Raw genomic sequence first — 21,718 nt, forward strand, 5'->3', positions numbered from 1 at the left:
GATGTCCTGGTTCCTGGTTACGGAACTCCATTTCCCAATTTGTCTTAGCAAAAAATTCCTAAGTTCTGTGTAGTTTCTCTTTGAGACTCGTTTGATCCACGCCTTTTTTTCCGTCCATATTTACTACATTGTCAAGCTCAAGCTTGACGTGATCACTTCGACCAGTTGTTGTATTACATACGACATTCTCAATTGCCTTGCCACTATGTATGTGAAGATAAGGTCTTGTAACTATGGTGTATCATTCCCTACACACCCAGTGTGTTCAATGACATATTGGTATAGGCTGTTAATGACCTGTATACACTCGAAGAACTAGTTTTTGTGAGAATCCAAACTCCCCCAGTCTATCTCATTATAACTGAAATCCCTCACACTATCAGTACTTTACTCTCTCTGAGAAGTACGTGTTTCACTGCTTCATGTACCATCCTTATCGTTCCTGCATTGTCAACACTGCATATTTGTGCTGGTTATCAAATGGTTTTGGAGAATTGCACCACTATGTATTTCTCTCTTACAGTTACTCTTCCCATTAAGTGAGCCTGAACGCTCCATCTTCCAGATTTTTCCTGAAACTTTTGGGTTTTTCTTATCAAAAGGACAATTTCTCTTCATCTGTTGTCTTCTCTTTCCCTCCTTCCTACCATGTATCCCCTAGGACATAACGGATGAGATCTTATCTCTTCGGTAAGTCTTGTCTCCACTACAACAGTATCAAGTGTATTCTCTATAATTCGATCCTTTAGTGCCACTTCTCTACTATGCACTACTGCTCTACCTACGGTTGTATAGATTGCATTACTTAATGTTCCTGTTATCCCTGTGGTATAGGTGGGGCTGTTCCATGATTTTTGCCTTATTTGATTATTCCCACCTACTGCTTGTGTGTGTGTGTGTGTGAGAGAGAGAGAGAGAGAGAGAGAGAGAGAGAGAGAGAGAGAGAGAGAGAGAGAGAGAGAGAGAGAGAGAGAGAGAGAGAGAGAGAGAGAGAGAGAGAGAGAGAGAGAGAGAGAGAGAGAGAGAGAGAGACCGAGCCTTATGATCTCCCACACTGCGACTTGTACCACAGTTTGCCACACAAAGATCGCAACGACAGCAAATCACAGGTGCAGCAGACAACTCTCAGAGACCACTAAATCACTCGGTTTCGGCCACAGATACCAAAGAAAGACGACCACATGTAGCATCGGAAACCTTTAATACCTGATTACTTCTCTGATTACCCTGCCATTTCCCCTCTCTCCCTCCTCTTGCTTTCCTTATTCATCAGTCAGAACGGTCACAGCTTGTAGCTGTGGACACCATTACTTAAAAACAACGTCTGGTATCGCTGTCGTATTTGCTGGTAAACACCCCGTGACCGCCACCAGCACACGAAAAGGTTTAAGCAAGTGTTTATGTAAACCTTGGCCTGAGAAGGTCGTGTTGATGTGGTCACTTTGGTCAGATGAGGTCACTTAATGTGCCAGGGTTAGGAGAGGTATGGTCGACTGCAGGGGATCTGAGAGATAAGGGCTGATTTTAGGGATATAAACCACAAGAACATTCCATTTCATAAGTGTAACATTAACATCCTCTACACCGTCGTCACAATTATAAAGCCAACATTTTATGTTCCTAGACAATTCTGATATCAAATCAATAACAGAAACCTGGATGAATACTGCAGAAGACCATTGGTTATCAGAATAACTGACAACCAGGTGATTAAGCTCTCTGTAAAGAGAGATCACTAAAGGCAGGTGGCAGACATGTGATCTATGTAAATGAAAATCTGAATACAACCAAGTTGTAAAAGATCGATGTCGACACATACAACTCTGTCCAATGAAATGGTAAACGAGGCGTCCAGGATATCTCTTGAAGTAGTATATAGACTTCTGAAAACAATACGAGGAGAATGATTATATCTTATACGAAGAAATTAAGTCGCTATTCAAAGGTAAAGAAACAATTATTTGGGAGATCAGTTACGATTTGTTATCACGTAAACATTAAGGATACAAATTAATGACTTAAGTAAGCATGGCTTTTTAAATCATATTATCCACGAGCCAACGTGAGGCAACAGTACATCACACACTGTGCTGTAAAGATGGTGCACGTAGTGATCTGATAAGTTTCAGCAACGGTGGTAACGATAAGACTCGGTAATCATGTTATCGCCAAATTCAATACACATTTTAGAACGACTTTAAATGTAAGAACATGATGATATTCTTTTTATCAGCAGTCTTACAGAAAATACGTCGAGGTATTAGTAATGTCAACTGAACCAAAGTACTGGACGTTGATACAGTTAAAAATATGTTGAGTAACTTTCAGAACAGAATAGTTCTCGTTGAGAGAGAAAGTTTCCAGAGAGAGAGGAAGCAGAAGAATATGCCAGATGGGATGAATAATAATGAAACAGAAGACTTCACTAAACATACAGGAAGTGCAGTTTGAATTAAATGGCAATCAAGAGGATCACTGAATGTCCGTAAGATGACCAAAAGACTGGAGGAAGATAGTAAAAAAAAATTCTGAAACATTAAGAATTGTTTAGGTAGGTGAAGAAAAAATCAAAGGTACTGAAGGCTTGCTATGTAAAAAAAAAAAGATTATTCCTTTACTAAACAAAGTAAGAAAAGGCAGCTTCCCCATCAAATGGTTATTTCGACTCATTTACCACAGCACCTTCCTTCGTCATATACGACAAACTCAAAGCTTATTTCCAGGAACAAGAGAATCAGCAATTAGACATGAGTAACATTCAGAGTTATGATATACTGAGAGAAAAAGTCAAATTGTAATAGATCACCTTGACCTGATAACCTCTTCCCCAGGTCACTGAAGGAAGTAAGGCAGGCAAACCACATTTCCACTACTTAACAAATTGCTACAAGAAGGGAAATTCTTGACCAACTGGAAACTTGTGTTGGCAACGCCATTTTTCACCAAAGGGGAATATGAAGAGATGGAAAGTGTTCTGTGTACTACATCCCATCAGTCATATTCGTCCGTGATGCAGCGGTTACTGACCATGACTCACTCAAGAGCTACCCAGAGTCGAGCGCGCCTTAGGCTCGAATCCTGGCGGCAGTCGGTCTACAATCCACAGTCCATCCAGCCGTTCATCCTCTCTTTGTGGGCTGGTAGACAAACTGGGTACCTGGCTTGGACTAGGATAGAGAGAGAGAGAGAGAGAGAGAGAGAGAGAGAGAGAGAGAGAGAGAGAGAGAGAGAGAGAGAGAGAGAGAGAGAGAGAGCTAATAAGTTGGCCTTGATTATGGCAAAGATGATGAACTAATGCCAAATTATCAACATAGATTTCGTAGTTACAGATCGTGTTTAGTGAATTCAAGAGAATTCTCTAGTTACCTCTACAGTAACTAGGGTTTCACAAAAGCTTTCGATAAACGTTAAGAGGTTGTTAAAACCCACGGCATAGCAGCAAATCGTCCCTGCTCGTGGATAGCAGAGTAGCTCAGCGTGACAAGCGAGGTACCACAAGGTTCAGCCATAGGACCCATGCTATTTGGTGTCTGGGTCAGTAACCTGGACACTAGACCCACCGGGAGAATCTTAAAGATTTTCAGATGACACGTAATTACGAAAGTAATGACTAGTCAGAGGAGAGGTGATTAAAGGATTGAAAGTGAAACATATATATATATATATATATATATATATATATATATATATATATATATATATATATATATATATATATATATATATATAAATATATATATATATATATATATATATATATATATATATATATATATATATATATATATAAAATATATATATATATATATAGGAGCGGGGGGCTGGAAATCCTCCCCTCTCGTTTTTTTTTTTTTTATTTTCCAAAAGAAGGAACAGAGGGGGCCAGGTGAGGATATTCCAAAAAAGGCCCAGTCCTCCGTTCCTAACGCTACCTCGCTAACGCGGGAAATGGCGAATAGTTTAAAAGAAAGAATATATATATATATATATATATATATATATATATATATATATATATATATATATATATATATATATATATATATATATATATATATTTAATGGAGTGGTCAGACATGGTAAGTGAACTTCACTGTCGACAAACGTAAAGTTATGCATTTTGGCAAGAAAGGAAATAATGATTGATATCAAGAGCTCAGTCACTCATTCAGAAAGTCATAGGAAAACAAAAGTCCAACGATGATAATTAGTAACGACCTGAAATACGTTGAGTAGTCCATAGTGGTATGCAACAGTAGTCCATAGTGGTATGCAACAGTAGTCCATAGTGGTATGCAACAGTAGTCCATAGTGGTATGCAACAGAGCAAACAAAATACTAAGTTTTATCTTCCTTGAAATATAATCTATAGAAAACGAGGAACACGACACTGTTTACAAGTCTCTAGTCAGACCTCGTATAGTGTACAACGACCAGACTGTGTCAACAAATATGGTCAAGGACGAAGAAAATATAAAACAAATGCAAAGAAGAGCAACAATGATTCTGGTGCTTAGAAATATAACTTACGAAGCAAGACTCAAGTTGTTAGATTAACTTTTATAATGAAAGTTTTCATTTCACCGCCGTAACCGATTTCAGTTTCCTGACATTAGAGAACATTTGGTCGACCAGATGTGATTGTATGAAATCTAAATGAAGGATGTGCGACGTTAGGACGCTAACGTAAGCAAAAGTCTCATCAGCTGCAGAACGAGAACACTGAAACGAACCACCCCTGGTTACGTTATCTGTGAGTACCTTATACTCACGGCTTGACACGCACTGAACGTAATTCAAACTACTTTTTTCGTTTCAGATCCGACCCTCATCCACTGGATATCTGCTGCAGCTGATGAGCCGGAGGGAGTGGTGGGTGGGGAGGAGCCTTCTGCTTCCCTGTCCCTCCCATGAAACTCCCACTCATCAGCCTCTGACACTAGAACCATCGTGATCACCACCATTACCACCACCACCATCACCACCACTACCACCATCACCACCACCATCACCACCACCATCACCACCACCAACACTATCACCACCACCATCACCACCATCATCATCACCACCATCACCACCATCATCATCACCACCATCACCACCATCATCATCACCACCATCACCACCATCATCATCACCACCATCATCACCACCACCATCACCATCACCACCACTACCACCATCACCACCACCATCACCACCACTACCACCATCACCACCACCATCATCACCACCACCACGATCACCACCACCAACACTATCACCACCACCATCACCACCATCATCATCACCACCATCATTACCACCACCACCATCACCAATCACCACCGCCATCACCACCACCATCTTCACCACCACCACCATCACCACAACCACTATCACCACCACCATCACCACCATCATCACCACCACCATCATTACCACCACCACCATCATAGCCACCACCACTACCACCACCACAATCACCACCATCATTACCACCACCACCATCACCAATCACCACCGCCATCACCACTACCACCATCTTCACCACCACCACCATCACCACAACCACTATCACCACCACCATCACCACCACCATCATCATCACCAACACAATAACCACCACTACCACCATCACCACCACCACCACCACAATTATCACCATCACCATTATCACCACCACCATCATCCCCACCACCACTACCACCATCACCATTATCGCCACCACCACCATCACCACCACCACCACCACAATTATCACCACCACCATTATCACCACCACCATTACCACCACCACCACCACCACCACCATTGCCCCCTTCACCACAACGCCACATCCCTCCGTCTCCACCACCACCACCACCACCACTGGCCCCCTCCCCTTCACCACCAGAGCACACCCCTCATTCTTCCCCTCACACCGTATATAAGACATTAAGCAGAACGTCTTCTCCACCTTGCTTGCCTCATCGAACATTAAGTGAAATTAAGGCTTTTGCCTGTTGGTGAGGAGCGGCCTTCCATGCATGTGGCATAGCCCTGGCTTCCCCCACAGGTCGGCCTCCTTGTCCCCTGTATAATGAAGGAGGGAACAGGGCCTTCTGCGCCCCACCACGTTGCCATCAAAGCTTTCTCCTCCTCCATACTTCACGCCCAAGACTGATTTCCTGTTTAAGACCAGCCTCACAGCCCGGTCACGATCGACCAGCCTCCCAGGCTGACCACGAACGACCAGCCTCCCAGCCCAACCATGAACGACCACCCACCCAGCCCCAACCATGAACGACCACCCACCCAGCCCAACCATGAACGACCACCCACCCAGCCCAACCATGAACGACCACCCACCCAGCCCAACCATGAACGACCACCCACCCAGCCCAACCATGAACGACCACCCACCCAGCCCAACCATGAACGACCACCCACCCAGCCCCACCATGAACGACCACCCACCCAGCCCAACCATGAACGACCACCCACCCAGCCCCACCATGAACGACCACCCACCCAGCCCAACCATGAACGACCACCCACCCAGCCCAACCATGAACGACCACCCACCCAGCCCAACCATGAACGACCACCCACCCAGCCCAACCATGAACGACCACCCACCCAGCCCAACCATGAACGACCACCCACCCAGCCCAACCATGAACGACCACCCACCCAGCCCAACCATGAACGACCACCCACCCAGCCCCACCATGAACCACCAGCCTCCCAGCCCAGCCATGAACGACCAGCCTCCCAGCCCAACCATGAACGACCACCCACCAAGCCCAACCATGAACGACCAGCCTCCCAGCCCAGCCACAAATGACCAGCTTCCCAGGACAGCCACAAACGACCAACCTCCAAGCCCTGCCGCAAATGACCAGTCTCCCAACCCACCTAAGAACGACCAGCCTCCATCTCCAGTCACGAAAGACAAGCCTCCAAGCCCCGTCACAATGGGCCAGCCTCCTATCCCAACCACGAACGACCAACCTCCCGCTCCAGCTACGAATGACCAATCTTCCTAGCCTAGCCACGAACGACCAGCCTCCCAACCCATCCACGAACGACCAGCCTCCCTGCACAGTCACGAACGACCAACCTCCCTCTCCAGCTACGAATGACCAGCCTCCCAACCCATCCACGAACGACCAACCTCCCGCTCCAGCTACGAACGACCAGCCTCCCAACCCATCCACGAACGACCAGCCTTCCTGCACAGTCACGAACGACCAGCCTCCCTGCACAGTCACGAACGATGATGAATTTTCACCAAGTTGTACAAGCTGTTGGCTGGGGTTGGTGGCCTGGTGTGGCTGGGCTGCTGGCTGGGGTTGGTGGCCTGGTGTGGCTGGGCTGTTGGCTGGGGTTGGTGGCCTGGTTTGGCTGGGCTGCTGGCTGGGGTTGGTGGCCTGGTGTGGCTGGGCTGCTGGCTGGGGTTGGTGGCCTGTTGTGGCTGGGCTGCTGGCTGGGGTTGGTTCCCTGATGTGGCTGGGCTGCTGGCTGGGGTTGGTTCCCTGATGTGGCTGGGCTGCTGGCTGGGGTTGGTTCCCTGATGTGGCTGGGCGCTGGCTGGGGTTGGTTCCCTGATGTGGCTGGGCTGCTGGCTGGGGTTGGTGGCCTGGTGTGGCTGGGCTGCTGGCTGGGGTTGGTTCCCTGATGTGGCTGGGCTGCTGGCTGGGGTTGGTGGCCTGGTGTGGCTGGGCTGCTGGCTGGGGTTGGTTCCCTGATGTGGCTGGGCTGCTGGCTGGGGTTGGTGGCCTGGTGTGGCTGGGCTGCTGGCTGGGGTTGGTGGCCTGGTGTGGCTGGGTCGTCTGGTGTCTGCAGCCATATATATATATATATATATATATATATATATATATATATATATATATATATATATATATATATATATATATATTTTTTTTTTTTTTTATATACTTTGTCGCTGTCTCCCGCGTTTGCGAGGTAGCGCAAGGAAACAGACGAAAGAAATGGCCCCCCCCCCATACACATGTACATACACACGTCCACACACGCAAATATACATACCTACACAGCTTTCCATGGTTTACCCCGGACGCTTCACATGCCTTGATTCAATCCACTGACAGCACGTCAACCCCTGTATACCACATCGCTCCAATTCACTCTATTCCTTGCCCTCCTTTCACCCTCCTGCATGTTCAGGCCCCGATCACACAAAAATCCTTTTCACTCCATCTTTCCACCTCCAATTTGGTCTCCCTCTTCTCCTCGTTCCCTCCACCTCCGACACATATATCCTCTTGGTCAATCTTTCCTCACTCATTCTCTCCATGTGCCCAAACCATTTCAAAACACCCTCTTCTGCTCTCTCAACCACGCTCTTTTTATTTCCACACATCTCTCTTACCCTTACGTTACTTACTCGATCAAACCACCTCACACCACACATTGTCCTCAAACATCTCATTTCCAGCACATCCATCCTCCTGCGCACAACGCTATCCATAGCCCACGCCTCGCAACCATACAACATTGTTGGAACTACTATTCCTTCAAACATACCCATTTTTGCTTTCCGGGATAATGTTCTCGACTTCCACACATTTTTCAAGGCTCCCAATATATATATATATATATATATATATATATGTGTGTGTGTGTGTGTGTGTGTGTGTGTGTGTGTATCGTACGTCCCGATCCACAACGAGCGGCCGACCAACCCTCTTCCCTTTCCTCTTTCCCTTATGTCTTTTTCGTGCACTTCTTTCCCATTCTCCTATTTTCCAATTAGCGACGTGCTGATGCAATAGGCATGGGCGTATATACTCCTTGTCGGCCCTGTATCAGCCGAGACTTGGGTAATATTCTCTGTACTGTGATCGGCCGACAAATTACACGAATCACCCTTACAAAATTCAGGGGAACCTGAATTATTCACTGTATAGGGATCCTGTATGATTCTCGACCGCGGAATGGCCTGTTCTTATCATTATTGAAACCTCCATATCACCTGGTGGTAGAGGCCAGAGTTGCATTTGTCATATTAAAAGATTATGAATTTTTCTCCACAGTACGTGAGGTAATAGCTATTTCCACGCAGACTTCTACAGTATTTTTCTTTACTTTTTACCCCATTTCGTATATATATATATATATATATATATATATATATATATATATATATATATATATATATATATATATATATATATATATATATGTATATATATATATATATATATATATATATATATATATATATATTTTTTTTTTTTTTGACGCTGTCTCCCGCGTTTGCGAGGTAGCGCAAGGAAACAGACGAAAGAAATGGCCCAACCCACCCCCATACACATGTATATACATACGTCCACACACGCAAATATACATACCTACACAGCTTTCCATGATTTACCCCAGACGCTTCACATGCCCTGATTCAATCCACTGACAGCACGTCAACCCCAGTATACCACATCGATCCAATTCACTCTATTCCTTGCACGCCTTTCACCCTCCTGCATGTTCAGGCCCCGATTACACAAAATCTTTTTCACTCCATCTTTCCACCTCCAATTTGGTCTCCCACTTCTCCTCGTTCCCTCCACCTCCGACACATATATCCTCTTGGTCAATCTTTCCTCACTCATTCTCTCCATGTGCCCAAACCATTTCAAAACACGCTCTTCTGCTCTCTCAACCACGCTCTTTTTATTTCCACACATCTCTCTTACCCTTACGTTACTTACTCGATCAAACCACCTCACACCACACATTGTCCTCAAACATCTCATTTCCAGCACATCCATCCTCCTGCGCACAACTCTATCCATAGCCCACGCCTCGCAACCATACAACATTGTTGGAACCACTATTCCTTCAAACATAACCATTTTTGCTTTCCGAGATAATGTTCTCGACTTCAACACATTCTTCAAGGCTCCCAGGATTTTCGCCCCCTCCCCCACCCTATGATCCACTTCCGCTTCCATGGTTCCATCCGCTGCCAGATCCACTCCCAGATATCTAAAACACTTTACTTCCTCCAGTTTTTCTCCATTCAAACCTACCTCCCAATTGACTTGACCCTCAACCCTACTGTACCTAATAACCTTGCTCTTATTCACATTTACTCTTAACTTTCTTCTTTCACACACTTTACCAAACTCAGTCACCAGCTTCTGCAGTTTCTCACATGAATCAGCCACCAGCGCTGTATCATCAGCGAACAACAACTGACTCACTTCCCAAGCTCTCTCATCCCCAACAGACTTCATACTTGCCCCTCTTTCCAAAACTCTTGCATTCACCTCCCTAACAACCCCATCCATAAACAAATTAAACAACCATGGAGACATCACACACCCCTGCCGCAAACCTACATTCACTGAGAACCAATATATATATCATTATTATCATTATTATTTTACTTTGTCGCTGTCTCCCGCGTTTGCGAGGTAGCGCAAGGAAACAGACGGAAGAAATGGCCCAACCCACCCCCATACACATGTATATACATACACGTCCACACACGCAAATATACATACATATACATCTCAATGTACACATATATATACACACACAGACACATACATATATAACCATGCACACAATTCACACTGCCTTTATTCATTCCCATCGCCACCTCGCGACACATGGAATACCATCCCCCTCCCCCCTCATGTGTGCGAGGTAGCGCTAGGAAAAGACAACAAAGGCCCCATTCGTTCACACTCAGTCTCCAGCTGTCATGCAATAATGCCCGAAACCACAGCTCCCTTTCCACATCCAGGCCCCACACAACTTTCCATGGTTTGCCCCAGACGCTTCACATGCCCTGATTCAATCCACTGACAGCACGTCAACCCCGGTATACCACATCGATCCAATTCACTCTATTCCTTGCACGCCTTTCACCCTCCTGCATGTTCAGGCCCCGATCATTCAAAATCTTTTTCACTCCATCTTTCCACCTCCAATTTGGTCTCCCACTTCTCCTCGTTCCCTCCACCTCCGACACATATATCCTCTTGGTCAATCTTTCCTCACTCATTCTCTCCATGTGCCCAAACCATTTCAAAACACCCTCTTCTGCTCTCTCAACCACGCTCTTTTTATTTCCACACATCTGTCTTACCCTTACATTACTTACTCGATCAAACCACCTCACACCACACATTGTCCTCAAACATCTCATTTCCAGCACATCCACCCTCCTGCGCACAACTCTATCCATAGCCCTCGCCTCGCAACCATACAACATTGTTGGAACCACTATTCCTTCAAACATACCCAATTTTGCTTTCCGAGATAATGTTCTCGACTTCCACACATTCTTCAAGGCTCCCAGGATTTTCGCCCCCTCCCCCACCCTATGATATATATATATATATATATATATATATATATATATATATATATATATATATATATATATATATATATCATACTTAATCGCCGTCTCCCGTGTCAGCGGGAGTAGTGCGAGTAGTGCCAGGTACCGTCGAAGAAAGGCTGCATTTGCTCACATCTGTTCTCTAGCTGCCTATCCACAGACCTTTCCATGGTTTCTCCCGGGTCCTTTAGATGACCTGGTTAAGTTCACTGAGAGTATGTCGATCTCTGTATACCACATCGTTACAATTCACTCTATTTCGTACATGCCTTTCACCATCCTGTATGGTCAAAATTTTTTTCACTCCACCTCACTATCATCAGTTTCGTGTTCTTTATCTCCTTGTTGCCTCCACCGCACGCACATATTTCCTCTTTGTTAACCTCTCATAGCTCATTTTCTTCATACATCCACACCATTTCCGCATACCCCTTTCAGCTCTTTCACTCATACTCTTTTTATGAACACACCTCCTCTTCTTACCCTTTTATTACTTACTAGATCAAACCATCTTACACCACATATTGCCTCAAACATTTCGTTTTCAGCGCATTCAACCTCTTCCACACATCCTCACCTATAGACCCATGCCTCGCATCCATACAGCATTGCTGGGGTTACCAAGTCTTCAAACTTTACCCATTTTTTTACTTTCCAGACAGATACCTCTCTTTCCACATATTGTTCAATGCTCCCAGAACCTTCGCCCCCTCACCCACCTTATGACTCGCTTTCACTTTCACCTTTCTTGGCTTCTGATGATCATGACAGGATATTGTTACTTTTGTAGAAGTAACTATACTCCCGAAGACTGAGGTTGTGGGATGTGTCTGGAATACCAGGAGTCCAGTAGTCACACAGTGGCACCTAAGCCACGACCACTAACATAAGCCTAGATTTCTGGCACTTGTGTTTATCTGTGTGATAGAAGCTGATGAGGCGTGGCTGGGTGGAACCATCATTCGTTCGTCCCCAGCAGCTGATGGTAGAGGCTGCGACGAGCTGACAGCAACATGCTGGAAGCCTAGTAAACTCCTGGTTGGGATGAGGGAACGGAAGCATGTTGGTAACATACTTCTGGAGTGAGTGTGTAACAAAGTATACTTGTGCTGTGCACATGTGTGTGTGCGTGTGTGTGTGTGTGTGTGTGTGTGTGTGTGTGTGTGTGTGTGTGTGTGTGGTGTGTGTGTGTGTATCGTGTTATTATGATATAACCCCAGAACCCCAGCTCTAGGGGCTCCTGCAGATTCAAGGCTTTGCTACAGTCAGCAACAGGGAAGGGTGGAACTCTTTATAATGAGTTCTTCTTGTACTCCGTGATACAGCCTCGCTGCTGCTGGTGATCTTACACTCGCAACGTAACCACAAGCAGTCGGAGTCCGGTAACACCTTCTTGAGAATGACGTTCATGTTTGCTTGCGTTCATGTTGACGTCACATGACACTGCGATGGCGTCATCAGACGTTGTGATGGCGTCATCAGACGTTGTGATGGCGTCATCAGAGACTGCGATGGCGTCATCAGACGTTGTGATGGCGTCATTAGATGCTAAGATGGCGTCATCAGACACTGCGATGGCGTCATCAGACGTTGTGATGGCGTCATTAGATTCGAAGATGGCGTCATCCACACACTAAGATGACGTCATCAGACACTGGGATGGTGTCTATACGTTCTGCGATTTCTACCAATATCCTACGAGGTCATGATTCTCCTACAGCTTGCGCTGGGTCAGTAATCATCATTGTGATCTTGCTGGAGCTGATGTTACACGTAAGCTGTAGCACCAAACTGATGGTTACTAAGGATGATGAATGGTTCATGGAAGGTTCAGTTATGGTAGTTATGACTATCGATGTTACCGGATTCTTCTCGTGTCTCCAGGTAGGCGGGAAGGGTAACTTGTTATCTTCCTGTTAAAGCAGACAGTGTTACCACCTGAACTTTGAAGTGGAGGCCTTGAGGATTAGACTGGTCGATGTTGCCAGGGTGGGAGTGAAGGCATCATACACACACACACACACACACACACACACACACACATACAACACACACACACACACACACACACACACACACACACACACACAAGATATGTTCACGAGAAGGGGTCCAGCTAGCTCCTTCCCAGCACCGTACAAATAGGTGATTACAAGTAGGAAATTACACACAGGGGCGACGCCATCGCTGTGGCGCGCTGTGCGTGACCCGGGCTAGGCTGTGTCGCAGCTGTGTCTGTCACGAGACTGATGCGGGTCTGGCGGCCGCTTGCAAATTACTGTGCCACAGTGACACGGAAAACACTGTGGTTGGCTCAAAGAGGGAACACGAACCTCACCAGTTGGGGCAGCGTATTAATTGTGTTTATTGACCACGGCCAAGATTTGCTTGGGATGGAGGGGAGTGCCGGGGGCCTCGCATGCTCCGGGGTATTAACCTCCACTGCCAGACGGTACGACCCTGGAGCGCTAAGGTACGACCTTCAAGCAAGACAGTACGACCCTGGAGCGCTAAGGTACGACCTTCAAGCAAGACGGTACGACCCTGGAGCGCTAAGGTACGACCTTCACGCAAGACGGTACGATCCTGGAGCGCGAAGGTACGACCTTCAAGCAAGACGGTACGACCCTGGAGCGCTAAGGTACGACCTTCAAGCAAGACGGGACGACCATGGAGCGCTAAGGTACGACCTTCAAGCAAGACGGTACGACCCTGGAGCGCTAAGGTACGACCTTCAAGTAAGACGGTACGATCCTGGAGCGCGAAGGTACGACCCTTCAGCACGAAGGTACGACCCTTGAGCCTAAGGATACGACCCTGGAGCGCTAAGATACGACCTTAAAGCAAGACGGTACGATCCTTGAGCCCGAAGGTACGACCCTTCAGCACGAAGGTACGACCCTTGAGCCTAAGGATACGACCCTTGACCACAATAATGCTACCCTTGGGTGTGATGCCTTGGCTTTTGACCTTATCCTTAAGGTTGAAGCCAAGGGCCAGGCCACCGTACCCTGGGGTGTGCACAGTACCGTCATGCTCAAGGGTCGCACCGTCGTTCATCAAGTGTCATACTACCGAGCTCCAGGTTGTAATCTGGTGGTTGTAGACAAAGACTATACTTGTGGCGCGAGTAAAGACCTCTTTCTTTACTATGAGTTATGTAAATCGAGTAATCACAGGCCATCTGACACCACCCTCTTCCCGCTTCTCCTGAGGAGCAACATTCTTATCGCACTGCGTTAACCCAGAGAACAGAAAACAAGTGTTGCTCTACATTATCCTAAATGGACAGAAAACATAGGTATCAGCAGACATTATCCTAAAAGAACAGAATACAAGTATCGTTACGATATTCTCCAAAAACAACAGAAAACTTAGGTATTGTATTGCATTATCTTAAAAGAAAAGAAAACGTGAGGATTATCAGGCAATATCCTAAAAGAACAGACACATGAGTATCGTAAACCATAATATCCTAAAAGAACAGACACATGAGTATCGTAAACCATAATATCCTAAAAGAACAGACACATGAGTATCGTAAACCAAAATGCCCTAAAAGAACAAAAACATATGAATCTGTGTGTTTATTCCAGTTCTTTACAACTGGGAACACTTTTGAAATGAGTTTAATTGGTCAGGTGAGAGCAAGATGTTCAAGTGATATTTCACAAACATTGTGCGAAATCGCTGATAGATTATCTTAGATATATAACACAGTAGTGTGTGTGTGTGTGTGTGTGTGTGTGTGTGTGTGTGTGTGTGTGTGTGTGTGTGTGTGTATGGTGTTTTAGGACTATTTTTGAGTTGTAAGAGCTTCCGAACGAAAACTCTGAGAAGGTGAGAAAAGCATTTACTTCTAACAAAGGCAATCGCCTGTAGCACATCATTAAGTAAGGAACATGTAAGGTGGCAACTTATACTGTCTTCAACCATCCATCACCCACATCCAGCCTTACGCCATTCAGATAACCAGTTCAGTAACAAAGTGCAGATCGATTCCACCGAACGACGTATTATCTCATGCTTAAGTGAACCACACATGTGATTACCCGGTAGCGGTGATTATCCGGACTCACGACCACAAATCGGCAGTGCACCGTACCTTTACCGATTTCCGATCTGCTGAGTCACAGGAAATATCAGGCTTCTAATTGGCAGAGTGAGGGGGGGGGGAGGAGGGGGCTCCTACTGAAGGGGGAGGGAAGGAGGTGTCTTGCTGAAGGGGAGAGGATGGAGGGATCCTGCTGCAGGAGGAAGGAAGGAGCTGTCCTGCTGAAGGGGGAAGGAGCGAGGATGTCTTACTGAAGGGGAAAGGAACGAAAAGTCCACTCAGTGGAAAGAAGGAAGGATCCCAATGAATGGAGAAAGAAGGGGTCCTACAGAAGAGGTAAAAAGGACTGGTCCTACTGAAGGAAGAGAGAGGAGGAGGACATTGAAGGGGGAAGAAAAGAGTGGCCCTGCTGAAGGGGGAAGAAAAGAAGGGTCTTGCTAAAGAAAGAGGAAAGGAGAGGGCTTCCTGGAGAGGGAATGTTGGTGGGAACTATTAGAGCTGGAGTCAGGGTGGGTGAGGAGGCGGAGGTTCTCGGAGTATTAAGGTTCGTTTTCTGGAAGGGCAAAAATGGGTTTGTTTGAAGGTACAGTAGTTCCTATGATGTTGTATGACTGTATACGTGGGCTATGAATGAAGATATTCGGAGGAGGGTGGATGTGTCTGAAATGAAATGCCTGAGCACAGTACGTGGTGTGAGAAGCGTTGATCGAGAACGCAATAAAAGGGTAAGAAGGGTGCATGGTATGGTGGGAGCGATGTGGTATATAGGAGGAAATGTGTTGTCAGTAGACTGAACCAGGACATGTGAAGCGTCAGGAGGAAAGCCATGGAAAGGTCTGTGGCGCCTAGTTGAGGTTAGGGAGCTGTGTTTTCGGTTTTATAATTTTCAAAAGAAGGAACAGAGAAGGGGGCCAAGTAAGAATATTCCCTCTAAAGCTCAGTCCTCTGTTCTTAACGCTACCTCGCTAAGGCGGGTAATGGTGAATATATATATATGTATATATATATATATATATATATATATATATATATATATATATATATATATATATATATATATATATATATATATATATATATATATATATATATATGATTAAAGTTGTTAGGTTTAGCACTGAACAGAGTGGTTTTTTGGGGGGAGTGAGTCTGATTGGAGAAAACAAGGAGGAAGTGAAATGTTTTAGATACCTGAGAGTGGACATGGCAGTGAATGGAATCATGGAAGTGAAGGTGAGTCATAGGGCGGGTGACGTGGCAAAGATCCTGGGAGGATTGAGGAATGTGTGGGAAGAGAGATTCTCATCTCTGACAGTCATTCCTTACTTGATCAATCCATTATACACCTCATGTCGTCCTCAAGCATTACATTTCTAACAAATTTACCCTCCTACTTTCCTATTGCAATCCAGACCCAAGACTAACACCCGTACAGCATACTTAATACTACTTAATTCTCAAACATACTCATATCTGCCCTCACAGACACTGACCTCCTTGCCTAAATACCATTTAACCCCTTTATCCATACACACACCTTCCTTCTTGTAACATTTAGTAACTTATTTCCTAGTTCCTGGCACCAAACATTTGTAACACCTTCTACAAGGCATTTCATCACGCTTTCTTTTATCCATCAGTTGCACATACACCTTTTTCTGCTTCTACAAGTAATTCTTAGACAAGTTATCAAAAACGAACACTTGATCCACATATTCTCTCCATTCCTACCCTGTCAAGTACTCTATGAACACCGCCGCTCCCTCAGTCACCAATGCCTCAGTCTCCTCTCTCCTAAACACCTCACTAAGTATACTGTTGCCTTTGTCCTCACACAAAGGTACTGTGCACGCATTTTGCTATTCCTCTTACAAAAAACAAAGAGCCTCACTAACTAATCAACAACATTGTCATCTTCCTTGAGAAATTCAAATGTAATCCCATCCAATCCACTTCAATGCTTTTACGAATTCTCTTTCCATGATTATCTTACACCATATACAACCTCATCCCAAACACACCACGTCCTGTCATCTGGTGCATTTACCAGTCTTTAAAGATACTCACACTATTTCCTCCCAACATATTCACTGCCTGTCGCCACATCCTTATCCGTTCTTCTCACTGGCGCCGCCATCAGTTCTCTTGTTTTCCTTGCACAATTTTCCTTCTTTGAAAACACTTTTTCTTTATTCTCCCTGAAATTCATCAGCGATCTCTCACCCTTTCCTCTCATTCACACCTTTATCCAGCCTCCGTAACTTTCTCTTGACCTGCCGCTTTATCATGTACTCTTCCTAGTCGTTTGCACTCCATCCCTGCTGGTAACGGCCATATACCTCTCTCTCTTCTCATTCTCAATAGCAATTCAACTTTCTCATTCTACTATTCTCCACCTTTTCCCATGCTTCTACACTCCATTTTCTCTATGATACACACTTCATCAGCACATAACGCTTCCTGCCTGAAGATCCTTCCACTCCTCCTCCACTCCACTAATTTCTTTTAATCTCACCTAATGCCATTCTTCACCCACCTCTCCCTGACATCTCAGCATATAGGCTGCTGCTCACACCTCGCTCATATTCACTAGTTTCTTCACAACTCTCATCTTCTTCCTACCTTAACCACCACACGCTTCGTCACTTCCCTCCACCAAGAAATGATCAAACACTCCATTTGCTGGCTCTCAGTATTATCACACCTTCACTTTGAAAGCTTGTCGATCAGCGTACTGACTGCCAACCTGACTCACCCACTTATAATCGTGTTTCCTGAGCATCATCCTCTTTCCACCATACAGCTCGACAAGTTTCCCTATTCTCATTTACTCTAGGGATTTCATGACCCATCCTTGTATCTAATATCCCTAACAATAGGATTCGATCCCTTGCATCAAAACCACAAAGTACTCAACTCCTCCCAAAGAGATCTCCATTCATCTTCTCTCTTCTCTCTTCCAGGTTTACATGGATTAACCATCATCCACCACTCATAACGTTCTCTCATTGACTCATAACAACAATAGACTTACTATCTTAAACTCGTTAACACTGTCACCATATCTCGCTCTTCACAAGAGGTGTCGGCACACCCAATCTTTCCTTCTTGCCCTCTCACTAACCCCAGACTTCACCCCTTGACATTCCCAGACCATTCTTCCCCCTTCCCCTTCAACTATGATTCATTCAGACCCAGAACAATCACGTTTTCTTTCACCACACATAGCACATGCCTCTCCCTTTTTTATCATCCTGTTTACAACCTGACATATTCAGACACCCCAGCATGAGCCTTTGAGGACAGATCCTTGCTTGGCTCTTGCTCCCGTCCTTGAAAAGTGAACTACAACGAGGGAGGAGCGAGGATTTCCAGTCCTCCACCCCAGCCTCATATATATATATATATATATATATATATATATATATATATATATATATATATATATATATATATATATATATATATATATATATATATATATATATATATATATATATATATGAGTGTGTGTGTATCTCTGTGTTTGTGTGTTACCGGACTCTGCCTGCTCGAGGTAACACTGGGAGTTCTGTCTCGTCTGAGAACTTCTCACCCTAAAGGAGTCTATATTTCCCAACTACAGGAAGTGTCATGACCATGAGATACAGGAACTTTAAGACAGATTCTTGCGTTATTAAAAGTAAATGAATAAACTACTTACATATATACATACATACATACATGCATACATCCATCCATACATACATACATCCATCCATACATACATACATACATACATACATACATACATACATACATGCATACATACATACATGCATGCATGCATACATCCATCCATACATACATACATATATGCGTGCATACATACATACATACACACACATACATACATACATGCATGGCTGCATATACGCATATAGACTATCATATCTGCATACATGCATACATACATACACTACTATAATGAGGCTTTGTGTACTTCATACATAAACTTTATAAATTGATAGTTATGTGCGCGTATTGCCTATCAGTCTTGCCCTCGTGCTATTACCTCCACTTGGGTTTTAATTATGATCTAATTCCTGTTGTTCTCTGGAGCCATTATCATGATGCATCACCAGAGGTGCGTTCAAACCTGTCATTACACTTCTGAACTCGAGCGTTCGTCCTGACTCAGACGACAAGAGCCGACCCTTTCTCTTTCATGTATTTTAATACACGTGTGAGCTGGTCTCCTGTCGACTATTGCTCTCACTTGTACATATTTACTTAGGTCTCTCCCGCCCCCTACAGTGGCGAACCCTCTAACTTACTGCCCATAACTCATTTTCTGTCTTTTTATGGTTATCATGTCGCTAGATAGAATAGGAGAGATAAACTAGGAATATTGATGTTTCCCTCTGTTTACAGTATACATCAGACGTCCATATATCAGACTCTCTACCTATATATATATATATATATATATATATATATATATATATATATATATATATATATATATATATATATATATATATATATATATATATATATATATATATATATATAGATAGATAGATAGATAGATAGATAGATAGATAGATAGATAGATAGGTAGATAGATAGATGGATAGATAAATAGATAGATAAATAAAGCTAATAAAGGAGCATTTGTAAATTATATTTTGATATGAGTCAGAGTTCATGGTCGCTCCTGCGAGGATTCTTTGGGAAAAAGAAGAAAAAAGTAAGGAAAAAAAGAATGAATTTGTGTGTGTGTGAAAGAAAAAGTATTGATTGCCACGACAGAATTCTTTTTCATTCATTTCCCTTTTTCCACAAAGTTGACAGAGGAGGACCACATCATAAGATCCAGGACTAAGTGGTCCCTTCACGATCCTCCCTCTCTCCCTTTCCCTCCCCTCTCACATGATGACACGGCCCCTGAGCATGGAGGCATGATATTGGCTGTAGTGACCGTGCATCTACGGGTCGGTTCAAAGGTCAGATCATCATAGAAAAGGATCTCACCGTCGTACCAGAAAGCCGTATTGTCATGATCAAGGGTTCAACTGATCAATATTGTCATGATCAAGGGTTCAACTGATCAGTATTGTCATGATCAAGGGTTCAACTGATCAATATTGTCATGATCAAGGGTTCAACTGATCAGTATTGTCATGATCAAGGGTTCAACTGATCAATATTGTCATGATCAAGGGTTCAACTGATCAATATTGTCATGATCAAGGGTTCAACTGATCAATATTGTCATGATCAAGGGTTCAACTGATCAATATTGTTATGATCAAGGGATCAACTGATTAGTATTGTCATGATCAAGGGTTCAACTGATCAGTATTGTCATGATCAAGGGTTCAACTGATCAGTATTGTCATGATCAAGGGTTCAACTGATCAGTATTGTCATGATCAAGGGTTCAACTGATCAGTATTGTCATGATCAAGGGTTCAACTGATCAGTATTGTCATGATCAAGGGTTCAACTGATCAATATTGTTATGATCAAGGGATCAACTGATCAGTATTGTCATGATCAAGGGTTCAACTGATCATCTACTGTAGAGTGTCGAGTTATTTGTCGTCATGAAAGATGTTTGAAGAGAATTTACATAAACACTTCCCTCTTAACTTATTAACCTAAGTTGTAATGGTGGGTTTGACGATGATAACCTCAGTACCGCTCTATCAGACTCATCAATACGGTTGAGGTGAATATAACATTGTTAGTATTATTGATTCATGTACATCTCTTCATATATTGTCTTGCATTCACCACACTTTGATATCTCATCCATGGAAACTTTGTGCTACGAAAAATAGGAGTTCTTATCACCAGTGTGTAAACAAGACTTATGCTTCTCCTTACTCTCCTGTCAAGCTATCCTTTATCCTTCAAGCTATCTATTATCTCCATATCCTTGTCAAGCTATCCTTTATCACCACATCCCTGTCACGCTATCTCTTACCACAGCTTTCCCTGTCGAGCTGTCTCATACAACAAGTTCCCTGTCAAGCTATTCCTTATCACCACTTCCCAGGAAAGTCCCTCCCTGTCAGGCTATCTCTTACCACACCATTCCTTGTCGAGCTGTCTTCTATCACAACTGCCCTGTCAAGCTATTCCTTATCACCACACCCCTTAAGATCCTTTCCATGTCAAGCTATCTCTTTCTACATCCTTTCCTGTCCAGCTATTCTTCCCACAGATTTTCCTGTCAAGCTATCCTTACCACAGCCTCTCCTGTCAAGTTATCTATCATCACTGCCTTTCCTGTCAAACTATCTCTTATAACTACATCCCTGTCAAGC

At 44.2% G+C, this 21,718-nt stretch overlaps 1 protein-coding gene across 2 annotated transcripts in view; it reads right to left on the reverse strand.

The window, feature by feature from the left end:
- Positions 1-21,718, reverse strand: part of LOC139749135 (uncharacterized) — a 290,807-nt gene that overhangs the window by 64,960 nt on the left and 204,129 nt on the right. The gene's annotated exons all lie outside the window — the stretch shown is intronic.

Source organism: Panulirus ornatus, chromosome 6 (genome assembly GCF_036320965.1).
Source record: "Panulirus ornatus isolate Po-2019 chromosome 6, ASM3632096v1, whole genome shotgun sequence".
Taxonomy (NCBI): domain Eukaryota; kingdom Metazoa; phylum Arthropoda; class Malacostraca; order Decapoda; family Palinuridae; genus Panulirus; species Panulirus ornatus.